The following is a 20555-nucleotide window of genomic DNA, read 5'->3' as shown; positions in this document are numbered from 1 at the left end:
TAAAAACAAATGAAGGACTTTCTGTAAATTTGCTGTTTCTAATCATCTTAACAACTGATGGGTTATGATTATTAATGAATTAGCAGGAAAATCTCCAATAGCTATTGTCATTATGATAATGCTGAGAGAGCCTGATGGTTGGAAAATCAATGGAGTCAGAAGTTGCAGAGAATACTGATGGTGGCTTTGGAGGATGGAAGCTGAGCAAGAGGGCAGAGGTTGACATTTGTGAGGTTACTGAAAACCCTGCTCTGTGGAGATCATTTTCATCTTAGTGCTGACAAGTTTTGTAGCTGGTATTGGTTGTGCTTCCTACTTACAGAGGCTTTTTAAAAAAAAAAATGTAAACATAAAAAGACATCTGACTTGTGTAGCAGGATCATTGAAGAGTGTCTAGTGCCCTGCTCCTTTTAGAAAATCATCTAAATGCTGGATTTCAAAGGAAGGTAAGATGATAAATCAGTACAGACTTTTCGTCTGAAGGGGAAGAGGATCTTTTTTTTCCTCCTGTAATATTCCATAAGATAAAAATAGCAAGCAATGGGTTGAAAACCCCCTCAGTTTAGATAGAGACTGACTATATGTTGAAGTTCTCTGGCCACAGGGCATGAGACAGCAGGTAAGAAGTGATGTTTCATTTCAACATCCTTGCTCTCTTGCCATAGCCTGAATGGTGTTTGTCTAACACTCACACACGCTGTCTGCACAAAGCTCATAAGGAACAATCCCCCCCATTTTTTTCCAGCCCAGCATGGACTACCAGCAGCTATAAACTGTGCATGGAAAAGTAATTTAATGCTACATTTCTTCAGTGTGATGTCTTGAACAGCTGAGCTGCCTGGATCAGCAACAATTTGCCGTGCTTTTGTGGATCAAGGTAAGAAGCCCAGAGGGAACGTGGCCTCTGAGGTGCAGGGCTTGCACAGCTATTGGGGGTCATTAGAGGTCATCCACTCCTGATATCTTCTAGCAGAGCATCATCCTGCCACCACAGGAGCTAGAAAATATTTGATCTGGGCCAGAATGACTCGTCTTTGGCATTGATGCTCTGTGTAAGTGTCTTATAAAACCCTGCAATGGTAAGCAATGGATTTTGAGGAGAATAAGTGGGTTTGCCATAGGTAAAGATGTTGAAGCCCCAAAGACTTGACAGACAGATTCAGGTTGGATATACAATGTATATTTTGTGTGACTGTTCCATCAGGCGTGTTTGCCACCTGCCTTAGGAAAAAATTGGACAGCAAATTTCAAAACAAACACCAAAAATTTTATAGCAAAGAAATACAGCTCCACTCTTTCAGCCAAATGTGAGTCATTGTGACAACTGCCTGAATGAGCCATGTCATCTCCAAGTTATAAAAAGAGAGAAAAAACCTTTCTGTTAGAGTCTATATACCTGTTAATATCAAACTCTTGTGTGTAGATTGGTTTTACTTGTCTTGTGAGTGAGTTTTGGTTTTGTTTGTGGTTTGTTTTGTTTTGTTTTGTTGTGTGTTTGTTTGTTTGGTTTTTTTCTGGTACATTTCTCAAGCTTTTCCTAAGTTATTGTCACTGGAAACTTTAAAATGAAAACAGGTATTTCCCATTGTTACCTTTCAGTAGGCATCAAAACTTCTAGGGGAAAATATGAAATCCCAAAAGCTTCGGGTTAAGTCTATGACAGCTCATCATACTTTAAGTGGTTCCATGCAGAAGTAAAGAACTCAAACCATGCTTTGCATTATATAATAAAATAGAAATGTGTGGTACTGACCTTTTACTATTTCAATGATTTGAAAATAGATACAAGTTCTGCATAATTTGGGTGCATCGTGGTGTCTTGCTGGTGAGTTGTGTTCATGGGTGTCTTTATATGGCAGAAAGCATTCAATTTGTGGTGAAGGATCATGAAGTATTTGTTTTTAGCTGAGTTTCTTCCAGTCACAAAAATTCCATTTTTTTTTTCCTTGTGTAAATTTATGTTTTGCCATGTCCTCTAAGACTTTGGGCCTGCTAGAGACAAATTTCTCACAGGATCTAGAAAGGTGAAGGGAGCTCATTTCCTACAAGTTTTTCAAAACGATGGGTGGGTGAAGGAAAGAGGAAGAGACTCAGTTCAGTTCCCTCCATTTCACAGCTAAAGGGAAAAGCCTGAGATGACCACATGCTGAATTTCACGTGGGAACATCTGTGTGGGCCAGGGATGCAGGTGTACCATGGCCATGGAGTCAGGCTTAGGCTTTCCTGCTGGCACAGGATAAGAGGTGGCAGTCAGGTTTCCCCAGGTTTCTCTCAGCATTGAGAGAAGTACTTGTGCAGGCTGAAATGTAATGGTGAGAGACAGAAAGCCAGCTCCTGGTTCTGAAGTGGGACAGCACTGGAAAATGGTGAATTGTGCAGAATCCCATGTGGCTGCTGCTGAGCTTGCAGGAAGTACTGGCAGTGTTATCATTGTAGTGGATATCCACACTTGACCTAGAAATATTTGTTTTCAGACAGTATCCTTGCAGTGTCTTTGTGGCAAAGTGCAGGATGTTATTTATTGTACAGCTGGTTTAAATTGAAACTTTTGAGGATGATGGGACAGCTCTCCATCTCTTCCCATCCCCCTCCTAAAGTTTTCATGCAAGAGCACATTTTTCCATGACTCCATTATTGTTTGAACATCAGGATATTGCATAAGCCTCTCTTGGGGAAAACAGAATATACAGAAGCAGAGAATGACCTATACCCACCCACAAGGGCTGCTAAATGCAGCTTCACATATAGTGTCAATAATGAAGAACATCAGAAGGAAAAAAACGTGTGGGCATTTGAATGTTTTAATTAGTGAATGGTTTAATATTCACATCCAGGTTCTCACACTGTTACTGCAATGACTATCTGCAGGATGTGGGTGTATCTCCAAACCTTTCTGTTCCTCTCTCCCTGATTTGAAATAGAGCTCTCCTTCTTCCTCATGGTAAAGTGCAGTGGGCAGGAGAGAAGAAGATAAGGAAGTGCAGTGCAAGGTTTGGGGTTTTGTTGGTTTTCTTCGTATTTTTTTTCTTTGCCTATAGAATTTTAGATGAAGCAGTTGTTAAAGGAAAATGTAAAAAAACAGGCTAAGCTGTTAGCTTGTGCAAGCAACAGAGTTTACTTTGGAGAAGTAGCTTTGGTGGCAGTATCATATGACAGGCTTCATCGTAGACAAGGAAAGATTAATGCCTGGTAAATTTACGTAACTACTGCTGAGGATGAGCATTCCTGGGTCACCCAGCGCTCCTGTCAAAATAATCTGGAGTTTTGAGCGTTGCACAAATTGAGGAAATGCAGTTCAGTGTTGTGGTTGAAGTCAGCGGCCCAGCTCATTTCAGTGTCAAGACAAGTACCTTAGGGTTTTTCCAAATCCAGGATTCCGTTTTTGAAGTACTTTACTGACTGCTTGTGCTTGATTTCCCTTTGCTGCCTGGAAGGACACCATCTCTGGGTTGAATGAAACAATTCTTGAAGAGCCTGTACTAGTGCCAGAGGTGTGCAGGACAGGAGAGCAGGTTGTGGCTTCTGATCTCTGTATAGCCAGACCAGTGGAGAAGGTAAAAAAATGTTCATTGCATGTAGACACACATGTGCATTGATCCTCTGAGAGTGGAAACAAGCCGTCGGTGTCTGTTTGCAACATTATCTTATCATTTCTGTTGGAGACTGCCAACTGACAAATTGAAGGAAGATTGTCTCTTCCTCTTTTTGAAAGGTATCTGCCCTTAAGAAAATGTCGATGCAGAAAGAGGAGTAGCCCTGATGGGTACTATCTGGTACTATAAATCATTTACTTGAGATAAAATTTTGATAAGCATTATAGAGAAATGACCTCACTGTTTTATTATTTCAGTTAATGTGAGCTGTCACTCTGTGTTTATTGCCCCCGTAGTTAAAGTTTATGGAAATTCCTCAAAGGGATGCCCTTGAAACTGGGACTTAATAACTTCTCCCTCTACTGGAGTTACAGCTTCTAATTGGAGCAGCCTGGATTAATTTCACTTTTATGCACGAGTAATCATATGCAACCTTCATGTATCAGAACTCAAATCTACAGAACTACAGTATTAAAAGCCAAGAAACTCTAGGCCAATGACACAACTTAGAGCTCAGAGAGGAATTTGAAAATCGTGGTGATAAATGTTCTGAAGTTACTGGGAGAATGTTTTTCACCCAGGGGGTGCTGAGGCACTGAATACTCCCCAGACAATGGTCACAGTACCAAGCCTGACAGAGCTCAAGATGCATTTGGACAACTCAGGCACATGATGGGGTTCTAGGGGCATCCTGTGCAGGGCCAGGAGCTGGAATTCAGTGATTCTTATTGATCCCTTCCTACATAGAGTATTCTATGATTCTATGATTTGATATAAATAAATGCACCTATTTAAAAGAAAAATAAATTCTTCAGGGTTTGTGAGTTTCAAGCTCGCTTCCCACATGTCACTCACAGGGCAAACTAGTGGATTTGGTTTGATTTGTTTTATTTCCTCCTCCAAGAGTAAGGGAAAATCTTGATGGAGTTCTGAGATGACCACTGATGGGTATTTTTGAGAGAGAACTTCAGCTACTGTAAAACTTGTTATAGGCTTGCAAGCACTGAAAGTTAAATGAAATAAGAAATTTTCAGCTTGATCTCAGGTTGCATTTCAGGACCAAGATGCACACCTGAGTTTCATTGGTGGCTATTCAAAAAATGGAGTAGATATTCATGAGACTGGTTTGCGTTCATTCTATACAAAATGGAAGATGCCTCATTTCAAATGGCAGCAAGTCAAGAAATTGAGGGTTTAAAATCATATTGCATCCTGCTTCATTCAATCTGCAAGGTTCTAAAATGTGAGGGAAGCCTAAAAATATGAATTAAATTAAAGGTCTCCCATTACAAAATCACCACAAAAGAAGTGTGAACACTGCCATTTCTGTCTTTAGGCGCTGTTTGAATTTTTGAAGGTGTAGAGCCTATGGCAGTGTCTGTGAAGGTCATACAAAAGTGTACAAGTGCTGTGCTTCTGGAAATCAGTGTTCAGCTGACAGTTTCCATTCCTAATCTGCTCTAATGAAGTTTGCTTGGAATACTGTGGTTCGGGCCTTGCTTTTATTCTGGATTTTGTAAATATTGCCAGTACAAAAAAATGAAAACAGATTCTCCTTATATTTCCGTTGAGGTATTTAAGTTTTGTGTTAAGGGGGGGATCAAAAAATTGCTAGCTTCCCTTTCCGTAGTTCCCTTATTTCCTTTTTATTTTCGTTGTTAATTTGACTGCTTTGATGGCAAGCTTTATGGGGCACAGCAGGTCTTTCTCTCTGCCAAGCTCGTGGGGTACACCTTGTACGCCAGTGAGAATCATTAACTTGCATATATTGTAAAACAGGTTATCTTTGACACAAATAGGTGAGCAGTCAGAGGCATGGAAACACTGCAAAAGAGTTTTAAATAGGCGGTTGATAATCCTTTTTATGGACTTATTGAGTAAAACATTGGATACTTTGGCCTTAAACCAGACCAGCTCTTAAGAGCTCTTAACTGTGTTGAAGTGTTGAGCCCAGCAGTAAAAAGGAAGGCCTGCAGTGATTTCAGTGAGGTTTGTTTCCTTGCTGGCATTTGAGCACCTGTTTGCATGGATTTGTGGGACGTGGCTCTTCTTGGGTAGAGCCCATGGAGGAGAAATTTCAAGCCCCACGTCAGGTCATGGCTCTATTTACCTTTCTGACATTGGCCTGCCCTCTGTTTTGCAGATTCTAAAAGGACTTCCTGCTTTGTTTTCATATTTCCACTTGAATGAATGAGTCCTGGAAGTGGTGAAACAGTTTGGTTGTTGCAGACAGGGGACTCATTTCTGGTTGTGCTCCTGTGGAATTCCACAGAGGGTGAAGTCGAGCCAGATGTTTTCTAACTTGTCCTTCTGGTAGGTCAGGGGATCTTCCCATGTCCTCAGTTTGTACCAAAGTTACTCATTCCCAGATGCTTTCTTAAAAGCATTCCTGTAATTTGTGACCTCATATTTGTCTATATTTGATTTCTGAGTTTAAAAACACAAGAGGTTGAACATTTAGATTTTGCCTCTTATGCTTCCTTGAAAAAGAAATGATTTTGCCATAATCGGTATTAGTTGGCTTGTTGAAAAAAAACCAAACCAAACAACTTAGACTTTCATGGTGACTTGTCTGTTGGATTTTATGTATTGTGATACTGTGCATATAAACTAAGAAAAATAAAACTTTTTTTTATTTTGGGGTTTCTTATTCTTTTGATTTTGGGGTTTCTTATTCTAGAAATAATTGGACTGAGAAGTATCCAGAGCATTGGAAATTTATTGGGAGACAAAGAAGCAAATACAGTAGGCTACAGTGAAAAACCTCCTTCCTGTTTTCATAATTTTATTATTTGTTCAGTAATGGAAACATGATGTGGGTAAGTTTCCCAGAAAATCTCCAATTTCCTCACAGACTTTCTGTGAGGTAGCTCAGAGACTTGTCAAAATCTGACCTATTTTCACGCTGCTGTTTACATGTAGTCCTAAGCTGCTTCTCAGTAAAAGAAGTTGTTTGGCTTTGAAACCTGATGAATTGAAAAAAAAAAAAAAAAGCTGGACTTGCTAATTTCGTTGCTTGAGTAAAGGAAACCTGTCATAAACAGCATGATGTCTGGTTTGGTTTTGTGCGCATATAAACCAGATATAACAACTAAATCTTTTTTTCAATAAAAGACTTTAGCCAACCAAGGAATTAAAGGATGTAAAAGAAGGAAAAATTACTTAGTGTGGGGTAGTTTTTCATGGCTTGGTGACAGTAATTAGTAATATGGGGGGAAAGTACAAAGTGTCCTAACTCTAAAACTGCAGTTTTGTAAGAGAAGACAGAAACACTCAATGAAAAAGGGGAGACAAGACTAAAACACTTCGTGAACAATTGGTGATTTATCCAAGCTTTCTCCTCAATAACCATTTGGTATTTTTCCACAGCCATGAGTTGGCACTCCTAGGTCTGACTGTCCCAAACATTTTCCAACATGCCAAACACAACACGTGGCTGGGTGCAGAGCTGGCAGCCTCCGGCTGGGATTCTGCTGGCACGCGAGGCACACAATAGTTTCCACTCAAAAATGCAGGCAAATCAAAGGTGAGAAAAATCAATGAAGAGCAGATTTTGTTGCCATTGGAAGCTTATGAAGTTGGGTGTTTAACTCCTTAGGACAGGCTTGTGTTCCATCATTTGGTTGTAGGGAGTTGATGTTGGATACATGAATGTATTTAAGATTAGAATCAGCTGCCGTAAAATTGGTCTGGTGTTTATTGCAACTAAATATTGGGAAGTTGGACATGATGTCCTCCTGAGTTCCATTTCTGTGATTCTATGAGCTATTACCTGCTTGCATTTGAAGCTACAGAGTCTTTGCAAGCGTTATGACTGTCTATTGATGGTTGCTATAAAGGGTAAAATAGGGCTGTTGTCTGGCATTTTCATTATAGTGAAACACTAGGAAGTTGTGTCCCTTCTCTGGTAGAGCCTCTACACTGTGAGAGGTACTCCTTTCTGAGTGGTTAGTTCTATTTCAGTAGGATACTGGCAGATCCCTTCTTTCCAGAGCTTAGACCTGCTCACTACATGTCAGCTTTAGCCTGCCAAGAGAACCTGCTGCTCTTGCTTAGGAGGGTAATACGGGGGAATGCGTTGCAGGTGTCTGTCAGAAAACTTCCTTCTAAAAACTACTGCAGCTTCTCATTTTACTGTGCATCAGAAATTCCCCAGAGAAGGTAGTCTGAGGGTGTATCTTCCAGAGCATGCTGTGAGTCTGTGGTGAATACAAAGAAGGAAATGCAGAATGGAAGCAGACAAGGTTCCGGTTGTTTTGATGACAACTGAAATGGCTGTCAAAGGTTTTGTTTTTTCCATGACTGAAATACATACAAGAGCTGACATATCAACATGTGATATGAGGGAGTCTGTGAGCCACATCTGTTAGATCCAGAGGCTCAAAAAGTCAGAACTGGTAATTGATTTTGCATGTGGTTTTTTCTCTTTTTTTTTTCTTTTTTGGAAGGCAGGGCTGAAATAGCTCCCCTAGCTCTTTGTATGTAGGTTAAATGTGTTTGAGTGGGTCCCTGGGCTCTCCTGTGCTCGCCAGTGATTTTTCAGAATGTTATGAAAATGGGAGAGGCAGTTCACTACGATTTTTACATGTGTGAATTAAGGCTTGAATAAAGAGCAGGGATGAGAGAGAGAGAGAGATCCTTGTTATGAAGACAGTTGCTTCTTACAAATGAACTCCAGTGATGTCATGTAATAAATTCAGGGAGCTTTTCCTTTAGTCAGTGTTGATGCAGTTTGATGATTAGACACCACCAGGGGAACATAACAGGAAAAGCACCTGAGAGATTACAGCAGGATCTGTGCACACCCAAACTGTCCTGCACCATGATTTTCTGGGAATGATGGGTTATCCTTTTCTTCCTTCTTACACTTTATCTAATCTGAATTGAAATAAAATCCCAGTTGTGAAATCTGCCTTGTGTTCTGCAAACTCTGACAGCCATTCCTGCCCAGGTGGTGGTTTGGTCTGACACCTCTGCCTCTGGCTCACATGCCCATTCCAGTGTGCAGCCACAGGAGAGGAGAGGGAATAGGTGTTTCTGGAAGAAAAGCTGATAAAAAGTCACTGTAACTCCAAGTATCTGGTGAGATTGCTAGAAACAGTTGAACACAATTTTTAAATGGGTTTTATTAGCCTACTTGTAAACCACAGATTTGAAATGTTTTTACTTCATGTCGGACAATTGGAGATGTGGCAAACTTAATGCACAAGAGAACAAATTGGCCAAGACTATAAGATTTGATCATCATAAATTTGATTATTTATTCTTTGTACCACAAGGTTGCTAGTCTTCATGTTTGGGTGCTGGGTTTTTCTGGTCTTTTTGGATTTTTTTTAAATCTGTTCATGTAAATAAAAATTCCTGCAGTACGTGAAGTATTTCATCTTTTTACTGGACCCATTTTTCCTCTGCCTATAGATATAAATAGAATAATGACGTCTTACTCTCTGGGCTTGGTGCATCATTCATACAGTACATCTCCTTTCTAGGTCACAAAGCTTTCCCACACACACTTTTTTATTAAACACTGTGACAATGCTCAAGAACACAGGATTTTTTGCATCTGAAATGCAGTGCCTCATTGCAGGATGGCAGCAGGGTACAAAATAATGAAAATATATAGTTGATTCAGAATTGTAAAATATCCTGATTTCAGTAAAAATATGCTCACTCTTTGGAGTGACTCACAGATAGATGATGGTGAGTTTGAAGGGGCTGTTTAATTTTATTTGTCCTGTGGTTGTTTTTGGGAAGTTTTATTGAAGGGTGTGGTAGATATTACACAAGACCAATGAGTATATGGTGGAGTTGTCTTCAAAGTGAATTTCATGAGGAAATCTTGATATTAGCTTTTATTTTATACACTCAGAACACAAATATGCTCATATGACTCCACTGTAGTTGATGGGATTTTTTGGTAGCTGAGAACTGGGATGGCTGATGGGCACCTAATAGTTGCATCCTAGTGGGTCTCCTCTCTGCCCAGAGAAAGAGATCTGTGGGTGTCTGACCCTTCCTGTCCATATCCATATCTCCATATCCAGCAGAAATAGTCCAGTTTCTAGCAGGTTGTTGGCATTTCTCCAAATGAGAGATTAAATCACTCCAAGGCCTCTTTTTGTGAGGGCTTTGTAAAGAAGTTGTTTCGGTAAGAATGCTTTTTCCCTTATTTCCCATTGCCATCTGGTTCTTCTTAGAGCAGGGTGTTGGACTGGATGACCTCTGGGGGTTCCTGCCAATCAAAATTATTCTGTAATGCTTTTGTATAGGAAAACCAGAGATGCCTGAATAGGGTGGGAGCACTACGTGTATGTCAAACCTTAAGTACAAAGGACAGTGATGCAAAAGTCTATGATCCAAGACTAAAAGCTGGAAATTTTACTAAATCACCTCATCCACTTCTTTAAGGAAGGTAAAGAAGTGTTAGTCCAGGAAGTCTTGCCGAATGGAGATTGAAGTGGTGCTGAGATTTCAAAGGCCTCAGTTTTGCATGACAAGTGTAGTTTTGGGTAATGTGGTGCCCCTTTAGTGCATAATCTAGACACTATTTTCTTCACAAATTTTCCTGTGCCACAGTATACTTGAAAAGTGATTTATAACTTGGTAGATACTTGTACCCTTGTAATCTTTTTTAAAAAGTTGACTCCCACTTTCCCAAAGAAGACATTTTTAGCTATCAGCATTTTTAGTAGTTGTTTTTTTTTTCTTTTTACCACCACCCCCATGCTAGCTGCAGAGTGAAGTAATTTAATTGTGGTTTCTAAGCAGATGTACTTGGGAAAAAACCTGGCCAGATATAACACATCAAAAGACAGTTACTGCTTTGTTATATATGTATTAGGTAGCATCCTCTTTCTTTTCTTGCCTCTCATTTGTCAGCTGAAAACTTCTGCAGGTCTCCTTTTAAATCTGTGCCATTTTGGGCAACAAGCAGAGAAAAGAAAGAAAAGTTGTGTGTGTCTTGTTTCCTTTTTTAGCAGGAAATCAATGGGAATATACATTACCCTAAGTAAGCAAGCAGCTGTTCTAAAGCAAGGTCCTGACACACAAACATTGTAATGACGTACAAAGACTAATATATGTACACACAGAGAAACATCCATGCTTTTTTCTACCCTCCCAGGGTCTAGAGGGAAAAAAAAAAGTCCTGTTCCATGTTTATAATGATAGCATTTGCCAAAAGCTACCACAGTGCACTTCCTTCAACTGGGTGCTGCAAAGCCCTCTGCCTTTTAGCTTCTGGTGAGTTTTCGCTCCAAAAGAGGTCAGCTACAAAGGATTTGGTTTGTATTTTTTTCTAACAGCCATGAAAATCAATGACAGAACTTCCCTATTTCAGTGATGTAGGATCCTAATCTGAGCACACACTTTATTCTTAAGAGGAAACCATTGTGGTAATTTGCTGGCAAATACTTACTCGAAGGCAATCAGCGAAGTACTCCTATGATTTCTGCTAACCCAAAGGAAACCACAAGCCAGTCTGTCTTGGGTAGTTCCTGTGATTTTTCTCATACCAAAAGCTGATGCCTTTTTTTGTCCTTTTCCTGTGATGCTACAGCTACTTCACTTGGACAGCCTCGTGCCTGCAAACCAAGCATTCATGTTGGTTTATATGAGAAGCCAGTTTCTGCAGATGCATTTTGGTGTATTGGAAAGTTATCTGATCCTTGGCTTTCCATCTTCCTCACTAAATATAGACGTCAAATTTGTTCCTTTTTTTAACTGTACTTGTCTTGACTTGAAGACTGGTGGCACTTTCAGAGATTCTGAAGCTGCAGGATGCTTTATTTTTTTAATCTTACCTCTGTGGTTTTTAATATTAGTTCTTTCAGCAATACATGGGCAATTTAATACCAAACCTCCCAGGCTTTGTATTACAGTGATGTGATACTGCCTTGTTTAATACACACCTCCAAATATATGACCAGTGTAGATGTCTGGATCTTACTGCCTAATATGAGATGTTTTCCAGATAGCTTTGAAGGACTGGGCAATTTTCACATTAGGGGATGATTTGAATGCATTTTGGAGAGTTTGCAGGTGCAGGCAATTCTAGCAATGTTAAAAGATGAGCCATACATTTTGTTGATGGAGCTGCACAGTGCCAGCTGGAGTTGGAACACCTGGGAGATTCAGCCACTCCTGTGAAACAGAAGTTCCTGTCTTGTAGAAATGATTGCTGATGTTCTCTTTTTCCTCTTGAGTGCCAACACCAAGGGTAGCCATGTTCAACTGGGGGACTTACTTTAATTCTCAAACTTTGCATGTATCTCTCTGTATCTAGAAAGACCCTCATTGTCAGGAATGCACAAGTGGCCTGGCCTTCACTCAGGGACAGTGTTTTTCTTGCCACGTACACTGGAAGCATGGATTATTTAACTGTTTTCATTCACCTGTGCTGAGTTTGAAGGCAAGCAAAACGCCATCATCTTCCTCCTTTGGAAGTGCTTTGGCTGTCCATTTTCTTTTCTCTCCCAGAAGAGGGATTTTTTCTGCTTACAAACTAGATTTCACAATCAGAATCCATTTTCCAGATGTTCAAGTATACTCTTTCCTAATGCTTTGATTGCATTAACAAAAATGCAGTGCAGTTTGGAGAGTGTCTTAAACAGAGATTCACCTTAACTCATCTATAAATTATTGTGACCTCATTGCAATACAAGCAAGCCAGTTTTTCTTGTAAACAGGAATTTATTCATTACTCAGCCAAGTTCAAATTCCTTTTCCAGCCAATGGAGAAGCTGCATGACTTCCCTTTATTTTGGAGGGTGAAAATACATTTGAAGGCTGCACAGATTAAAGTACTGCAGTGAAGGGAAGTGGAATTGACTTGGAAGCTGATATTGCATTTATACAGAAATGTGAAGCTTTTTTGGTAACAAGATAGAGATGGGTATATCTCCTTCCTGAATGAAGATAACTTGCTACCTTGTTCCCATAGTTGTTTGTTGTGGTCAGACAAAATACCCAGAAACCGAGTTTCTGAAAATATAATTTTCAAGATGCTTAACTGGCTGTGGTTTCATAGTTACTTTATCTTGTAAAATTCAGCTGTTGATGGAGTAATAGTGTTTTCTGACCATTTTTGTCCATTTTATACCTGCACTGCTATTAAATCCGTTGCATAGTAAGCTGTCAGGAACTTACCCTGCTGAAAACGGGGTATTGAGGGTTTTTCATGGGTTATTTTGTTATCCCTTGATTGGCTTAATCTTTGTCTCAAGTCTGAAATTGAATTGGATTTCTATATCCACAGAATGGCAGATGTATTCACTGGGGCCCATTTTATCCTTAGAGGATGTCAGCAGGCTCTGCCTGTTGATACACTGGCAGCATCAAAGCATTCAGTGACTGACCACTGACTTCCCCTGTGGCCTTTATATTTAAGACTTGCTTCTGCCTTGGTTTTTATGTAATGCCTAGGAGTTCAGATGAGCCTGAAATCCTTCCAATGATGTATTTTTCATTGAGGTCATCTTTAAAGTTTCTTTGTGGCTCTACAAAGAGTTGTATGTTGGCAAGGTGGGAAGGAGAGCTGACAGACTGCAGTGAGAACTGATCTGAGGGTTAGGAGTTCCCTAAGCAAGTGGGGTTTTTTCCATGAAAGAAAATACACATCATGGTACTATTGAGGAACTAACTGCTGTTTTCATCTTTCTTCTTCCCTCTCCCCGTCTGTCTCACTCTGGCTTACAGAGAAGCTGATGGGTTCTGTGGGTGCTCAGCATTCATGACAACTGGCTCGCTTAACTTTAATGATTCTTAAATTTAATACACTGCAGGTCCAGCTTCGGGTGTTGTGAGCTGCACACTGTTTCTCTAACCAAAACTGTGGGCATTCAGAAAACCTCTGTAAATAGGAGGATTAGTACCTGCAGATTTTATGCTTAGGCTTCAGAGAGTTCCATTTTTATTTCATCCTATTAATTTTTCTTCCATTGGCTTAAGTCCCTTGTTTGTCAACAAATGTAAAATCCTATATCCTGTAGGTAGTGCTTTCTAGTTGAAGTAGCAGTACATAAAGGCTTAAGTTTAGAGTTTCATGCCTACTGCTTTTCCCCCATCATAATTGGAGTGATTATTTTAATTTTTTATGAACCAGGAATTTCAGGCTATTAAGGTAAAAATGCTGCTCTGTGGAGTGTTTGAAATCAAAGTAGCAGCATGAGAACAGGACCATGAACAGCATGGAAAGGCATAGTTAGAATTACTGGTCTAGCTTGATGAATCAAGCCTGGTATTCTTGTCTTTTTCCCATTTGCCTCTTGTATACACCCCTTGTAATCATGGTATTTGTTAGGGATTCGCAAAAATTTGATCTTGGGCTTCCAAAGAAATCTGGAAGGTCAAGAGAGACCCTAAGAAAGTGCATGAGACAGTGTGAGTTAAACACTGCGACATGAGATGGGGTTTTGTCTCCCTATTGCCCGTCCTAAATAGAGCACTTGAGTGCTGATGAATTCAAGGCTACTTTGCCATGTCCTGACTCAGTTGCTGCACTGGAACTTGGCTCAGTGGCTGCCGGAAACACTTCTGTTTGTTTCTATTTTAGCAGGGCCCGGCGAGTCATCTCAATGTCACTGCTGGATTTAGAAGTGGGTGGCCAATGGAAGATGAACTTTTGTTGGTCCAGCTCACTGCTAGTTCGGAGCATTTATAATAGGGTGCAAAAGCTGGGAAGCTGTGCTCCTGCTGCAGCCAGCTGGACCCTTCCCAGGGAGCACCAGCTTCGGCCAGGCTCCTGGGGAGAGCTGTGCCCTCGCAGGGAACAGTGTGGGGACAGGGAGAGCTCTGCAAGCCAAAGCAGTGAGTGCAAGCAGCTGGGAGGTCCTTGTCAGCCACTTCTGCCAGTCCCTCAGCTCTCCTGGGGCTCCTGGCACAGCGTCTGCAGAGAGAACCGTATGGAATAAGGAAACAAACTAGTTGTGTCTGTGTGTCCAGGCAGCTCTGCTCCTGGACCAGCTGTCTGACTGGAAGAAAGTGGTTTTTATTTCCCCATGACAATTTAGAGATAACCTTCCTAATTAAACGAGGGCTGGATTTAAATGGCTGTTCCTCAGGTTGTGCTGCGTGCTCTTCCTTTTCACTGCGGCAGAAAATTTTGCCTGCCGTCCCAGGTGGGACCCACAAACTTTATTTTATAATCTTCCCAACCTCTGGAATACTGAAATGTAACCCAGATGTGGTTGAATCCTGAAGAAAAAGGCAGATACAAAACAGGATGTACAGTTTAGTCTCCCTTTGTCAGCTCCTGAGTAGAGCAGCTTTGTTTTTCTGCATTCAGAAAAAGCCCAAACAACCATGTGCCACCTCTCTGACTCCAAGGACTTTCTCAGACTTGATGGCAATGAAATGAGGTATTTTTGTTGTAGATGATGGAAGAAAAAGATATTCTTTTGCTTTGATCCTTATCACCCAGATTCTTTTCCATACTTTGTTCCAAGGAATAACATGAATTATCTCAAGGCGGGGAAGTGTTCCATTAATTATTTGTTCATATAGAATTTTCCTATTTCATGCCTTCTCAAGATACTAGTTTCAAATTTATAATCTTTGTTTGTTCTTATAACAGAAATTTGATCATGGAATACAGTATTAAGGAAAAAGAACAAAAATCTATCACAAGATAGTTACAGAATTAGTTGATTTGAATTACTGAATATTTTGCTCAAAACAATGACACTCAATAGCTCACTTTTGGCAACTAGGGCCAAATATAGAGGAACTTCCTGATTCCTAATTTCAGTATTTTAATTCTTTGGAACATGGTTTACACATTCTGATTCATTACTAGGTTTTCTTAGTCATGAGCAGATTTACTTTCTATTCTGCTCTGGAAGATACAGCTTAAAGAAATAACCCAAATTCTGCTATTTTGTGTATCCTAAATCAACTGGAATGTTCTTTGTGATTGTTATAACAAAAAAAAAGGCCAAGAAATGCAGGTTTCTGCTAGAACCTGTTCTATTTTTCTGGTAGGTTCTGAATACTGAATTTCAATATTTTATGTCTTCTTTGTGGTTTTTTTCTATTTTTTTCCTGTCCTGAGGAATGGCAAATATTCCTAATCCATTAAAAAATATGTCAAGAAGTAGTTTATGCTCTTAAACATGATTGTGTGGAAATAGGACAGGAACACTTTTGGATAAGTGAGTGGGTCTGGTTTTTTGAGGATCCAAATCTGTAGCCATTAAGTGACATACTCATGTTTGTAGGTCACAGCCAGTGTTATATGAGGAAAATAGAATCACATTACAATCTTACATTCTTTTGGGCATGTGAGGGTATTTTTAGCAATTCTGTACTAAAACAAATTTAAAAAAAGCTCTTTCTATGGAAGTAGACATCAATACCTTGTTGTTTTATCTTTTGACTTACTAGTCTGGTTAAAATTCAGTTATCTAACAGAAATGCTGTTCTTCATTTTATGCCTTTATTATGATCAATGGGACTTCTTCTAAATCAACGCCTGATAGCTAGGCACGTTTGTGAGTAACAGTTCACCTTAGGGAAAACCTAAGAAATAAGAAATGTATGTAAGAAATTTCTATTGTAGGGCTAGAAGGTACTTGGGAGAGATAAATTCAACTAGATTTTTTGAAGTACATTTTAAAGTCATTCTGCTTTCTTGTATTTCGGCAGTAATTTTCATCTTAGGGCAGATATTTAAAAGAAATCAATTTTCATGCCAGTAAGCAGAAAATTAGTTTGTTTATATAAGCTTTACCACAGTGTTCTTCATTGAAGTGAACAGAATGGCTCTCTCAACACTGATTCCTCAGTACTCTGTTGATATGTACATACACTAAATACAGACAAAATATTGACACCACATCTGTAAATACAGGAGTGTATAACTACCACCATGTTGTATGTCTGGTGTCCTTAAGAAATACAAACAATTGAATGGTAAAGACAGAGACAAAGCTAAACATTGAATTGAAAGAAGGTGAAATGTTTAGATTGGCTGTTTTAAATTTGTTTTTTTGTATAGTAGGGGTTTGGTAACTGCACTGTGCTACATGACTCTTACACTGCTTTTTGACATCCTCATTACCCTGTTACTGACTTTTTCATTAGCTTGTGTAAATATGCTTTTGTTATACATGGTTGATATATCATCTTGCTACTTTGAAGAGTTAATTTAATTTCTGAACTTGCAGCCATCCGTCTTGGTAACTCTTGTGTATTCTGCAACCAGGCGGTGCAGAAGGCAGAGCAGCTTTTCCCCAGCGCTGCTCCTTCCTGTTCTTCCTGACAGGGATTTTGCTGGGATGTTTCTTTGGCATCAGGGTTCTCATTCTGCCCTTGGAGGCAGCAGCTGTGCAGGGCTGCAGTGAGGAGCCCAGCCTGTTCACAGGCAGTTCTGTGCCTGGCTGTGAAACATGCTCCACTCTGACAACCACATCAGAACTTTTCCTTTTTCTTCTTTGCTAAATAAAAAGGTTTAGCCTTCTCCTGGTTTCAGGCAGCCTTTGGCAAATGACTGGTTTGTATATGTGGTTTTATGCTGGTTCTGACTGGGGCGCTCTTTATTGCTGTGTGGTTCTAGCAATCAAATTTCAATTTGTTCTGTTGGCAAATGAGTAAGGCACAGGAGAAATTTTCGATATATGTGAACAGAAGTATGTTGTTTTCCTTTATTTCTTAAACCTTTGGCATGATTTTTTCCATATCTCCAAACTGGAGTGTTTTCCGTATACACTCTGTGTGTATGTGTTGATTCAGTTCATCTTTTCAGTTGCCATAAATTATATTTCTGTGTGTCTTGCACCACTTAGCAATGACAAACATTGTTCTATTTTGGTTTAAGCTCCCTCTGTTCTTAAAAGAGAAGTTATAAAACCCATTTACAAGACCTAAGGTAGAGAGGGATGATTATCAAAGAAAATGTGAGATTTTAGAGGTTGATGAGACAGTCTGTATGTCTGTCAGGAAAGCATTGCAGCACATAATATGTACTCTTCTCCCATGGTGTCCACATTCCTGGCAGAAAATATGGCCTCTTCTGTTTGGTCTTAAGTAAAAAATGTGGATCTTTGCTGCCTGTCTTTTAATACAGAAAGGAATTAATCCTGTTGGTCTTAATGGCTAGGACCCCTTTGCATCCCAAATTTTAAAGACTTTTGCACTTATGTGCAGCTCATTGCTCCATTAAGTCAGGAACTGTTTGCAGTAAGGAGTTTGTATCCTAAAAAACATTTGTAGGATATGGATCTTTTATTTGAGTATCTGCAAGGGCTGATATTTTTATAGCTGTTTTTGCAGATTTTTCAAACTATACTTTGCAGGATTGGAGGAAGATTGTGAAATTGCTTAGAAAGAATATGCTGAAAGTAATCATCACAACACACTTGAGTTATCCGCATTAACAGAAATATTTAAGAGATTGAAAATACCTCAGCATTGTGTAAAAGCAATGATATGTTACATTCCAAGATCCCAAGGCATGTTACAGTCATTAATTAACTGGGAACAATAACTTCCTTTGATGACAAGTAGTGTTTCCTCCTGATGAGGCACATAGGATTAGATGCCTATCTCAAAGCAAAAACATACTGCTCTCAAAAGATACTTTTATAAGTATTCTTTTCCTTTTTCACTCACTTTTATGTAAGGGTGTATATCACATCACCTCTTTGTGTGTTTAGTTGCTTAATTGCATCCTATTCTTCCTCTGCTTTGATGCTAGTGGAGGAGTAAATCACTTTGCTCAGAGGGCAGACCACTGTTCTGCTGGTGTGTGAAAATTAAGTACAATCTTACTTTATCAAAAAACTGAAAGCAGGCACTCTTGTAAGGAGTGGAATTTTCATGGAAAATGCAACTTTTCTCTTATAAGATGAGCGACAAAGTTCTTTTTAATATATATGTATATTCATTAGCATGTGGTAGCTTTTAGCCTAAAGGAAGGATGTCAACTCAAGTGGAAGAAGATAACATGAAATAAAAACCCAACTGATAAATGTTTTTTTGGGAAGGGGAGAGAAAGGTGATGTTCTTTCCTCCCAGCAAACTGTTACACTGTCCTTTGTCCCATGTGGCCCCAGGTCTAGTCCTTCTTTTAGTCCCTCTTCTAGTCCTTCTTCCTTTCCTTTAGTTTAACTAAACAGACAAAATGTTGTATATTGGATGTAGTTCTCAGCACAACACGGGCTGGTCTCACAAGCAGGAAGGGGCCAACACTGTGCACCAAGAAGGAAACGCACTGCACTTCCCCATTCCCTCCTCTCTAAAGAACACAGATGGTTCTTGTGATTTACTTCTTTTATTAGGCCTTCATGGGCTGCAGAAGGAATGTTCCAGCTGAGGAAAGCCAGTGGAGTAACACCATGAATCAGTGTGCCAGACTGATCCGTTCAATTCCTGGGAAAAAAAAAAGAGAAAATGCAATCAGTAAGTCATTCTGGTTTAGGCTGGATAAAACAACGGCTGTTCCAGGGGCTGATAAAGTTTGGAGGCCTCTTTAATAAGGCCTGTTTGAAAACTTGTTTTCTCAAATTATGTCCAAATACTCTCTGTGAGCTCCCAGTCCCACCCTTCTGTCCGGTGCTGAGCCCTGTGCAGTTATGCAATGCAGCCTTTGAAAACTGCACTCTGTTCTTAGCAGACACCAACCTGGATGTCAGACAGCCACAGTGGGCTTGTTTTTCCTGTCCTTGTAGCTGTTTGTAAACAAATTACTCTGAAAATTGCCTCTTATGTGGGAGAATGGTATGGAGGAGGAGTTGTTGTTGCTGCCTTGCCTTTCTTTTTCTTATTGTTTCTTCCCCTGAATGAGAACCAATCAGTGAGGTCTCAGTTTTGATTCAGGTTTTCATGAGAATTGGTATTGTAATGTGTTGGCCTTAGTAAGTGATGCCTTTGCTGAATAGGCTGATGCCACCTGACTTGTTCATCAGAGAGAAGTGCTGCATGCACCAAGGGATCCATCTCACATCACAAGACCTGCTAACAGAGGAATTAAATTTGGAATGCAGTTACAAGTCACTGATGTACATCTTTAGCTTATTAGAAACAAAGAGAAAACCAGTCCTACTCCCTAAAAGCATATAAACTGCAGTTCTCCTCACGGCAATCAGGAATTAATTTAGTTGATTTGAACTTTAGAGGAGATTCCAAGTCAGGTCCAAAGCTAAGCTGGTGATCTAAAATGTTGTTACAGAAATTATATTGCATTTTCAGATCTTTTCAAACACATTGGTAGTGGCAGGCAATTTATTTGGGTCCTGTGCACTCTCTTCTCCAGAGAATTCAGGCAAGCCACCCCTTCCTCACAGAAAGGATGCTCTTTCCTCTCCTTTGTCGTACTTCCCATTTATAATGAACCAATTTCCAGCAGAGTTCAGTTTGGAGAAGAGACATAGAAAGAACCAAAACTAGGTGTGTGTTGGAGGAGGCAGGGGAAATAAAGTTATCTTGTCTTTGAGACTCTAAAATGAAGTGTTTCGGCTTCTGCTCTTACCCTGGGAGTTCACATTGTAAAATCTTTACATATAATTTAGAACATGAATTGGGAGCTTTTGGCTCTTGAAGGTTTGGTTTGGCTGGGACTGGATCATTCTGTCCACATTCTGTGCTTCCTCCCTCTCAGGGCTGAGGGAGCGGGAATGTTGTGGCAGGTTTGCAAGCGCGCAGTGCAGTTTAACATTTACTCCTGTTTTCATGCCATAGATACATCACCTTCACAAAACCAGCAAAGCCTTTACTTCGTTTTCCATCACATCTGGCTCATAATAGCGTAGTTCTTTTATCTTCACAGAGAAGAAGAGTTAAAAAGCCTCTTAGGTACAGAATGGAGAGGGAGGATGAGGAGAGAGAGTCATGAACACTACACCAGAAACTGATGACCTGTTCTTTTCCCTCAAATTTTTAAGGAGCATTGTGTGTGTGTCTTCAGTTCTAGTTTCTGCAGAACACACCTGGGGGAAATCAGGTTTGTTTCAGCCCTGGCAAGGCTTT

General features: G+C 39.9%; 1 protein-coding gene across 4 annotated transcripts in view; it reads left to right on the top strand.

The window, feature by feature from the left end:
• Positions 1-20555, top strand: part of PDE3A (phosphodiesterase 3A) — a 225222-nt gene that overhangs the window by 63206 nt on the left and 141461 nt on the right. Inside the window, exon 1 of one of the 4 annotated variants that reach the window (XM_085049183.1) lies at positions 471-877. The exons of the other annotated variants lie outside the window; for them this stretch is intronic. The gene's annotated coding sequence lies outside the window, so the exon portion shown is untranslated. Of the gene's footprint in view, positions 1-470; positions 878-20555 lie in introns of those variants that run through there. 4 annotated transcript variants of the gene reach the window in all.

The sequence above is a fragment of the Lichenostomus cassidix genome, chromosome 1Aa (genome assembly GCF_008360975.1).
Source record: "Lichenostomus cassidix isolate B80296 chromosome 1Aa, HeHo_3.0, whole genome shotgun sequence".
In the NCBI taxonomy this organism is placed as follows: Eukaryota; Metazoa; Chordata; class Aves; order Passeriformes; family Meliphagidae; genus Lichenostomus; species Lichenostomus cassidix.
Note: the sequence above shows the minus strand (reverse complement) of the source record. Positions and strands in the feature narration are given on the sequence as shown.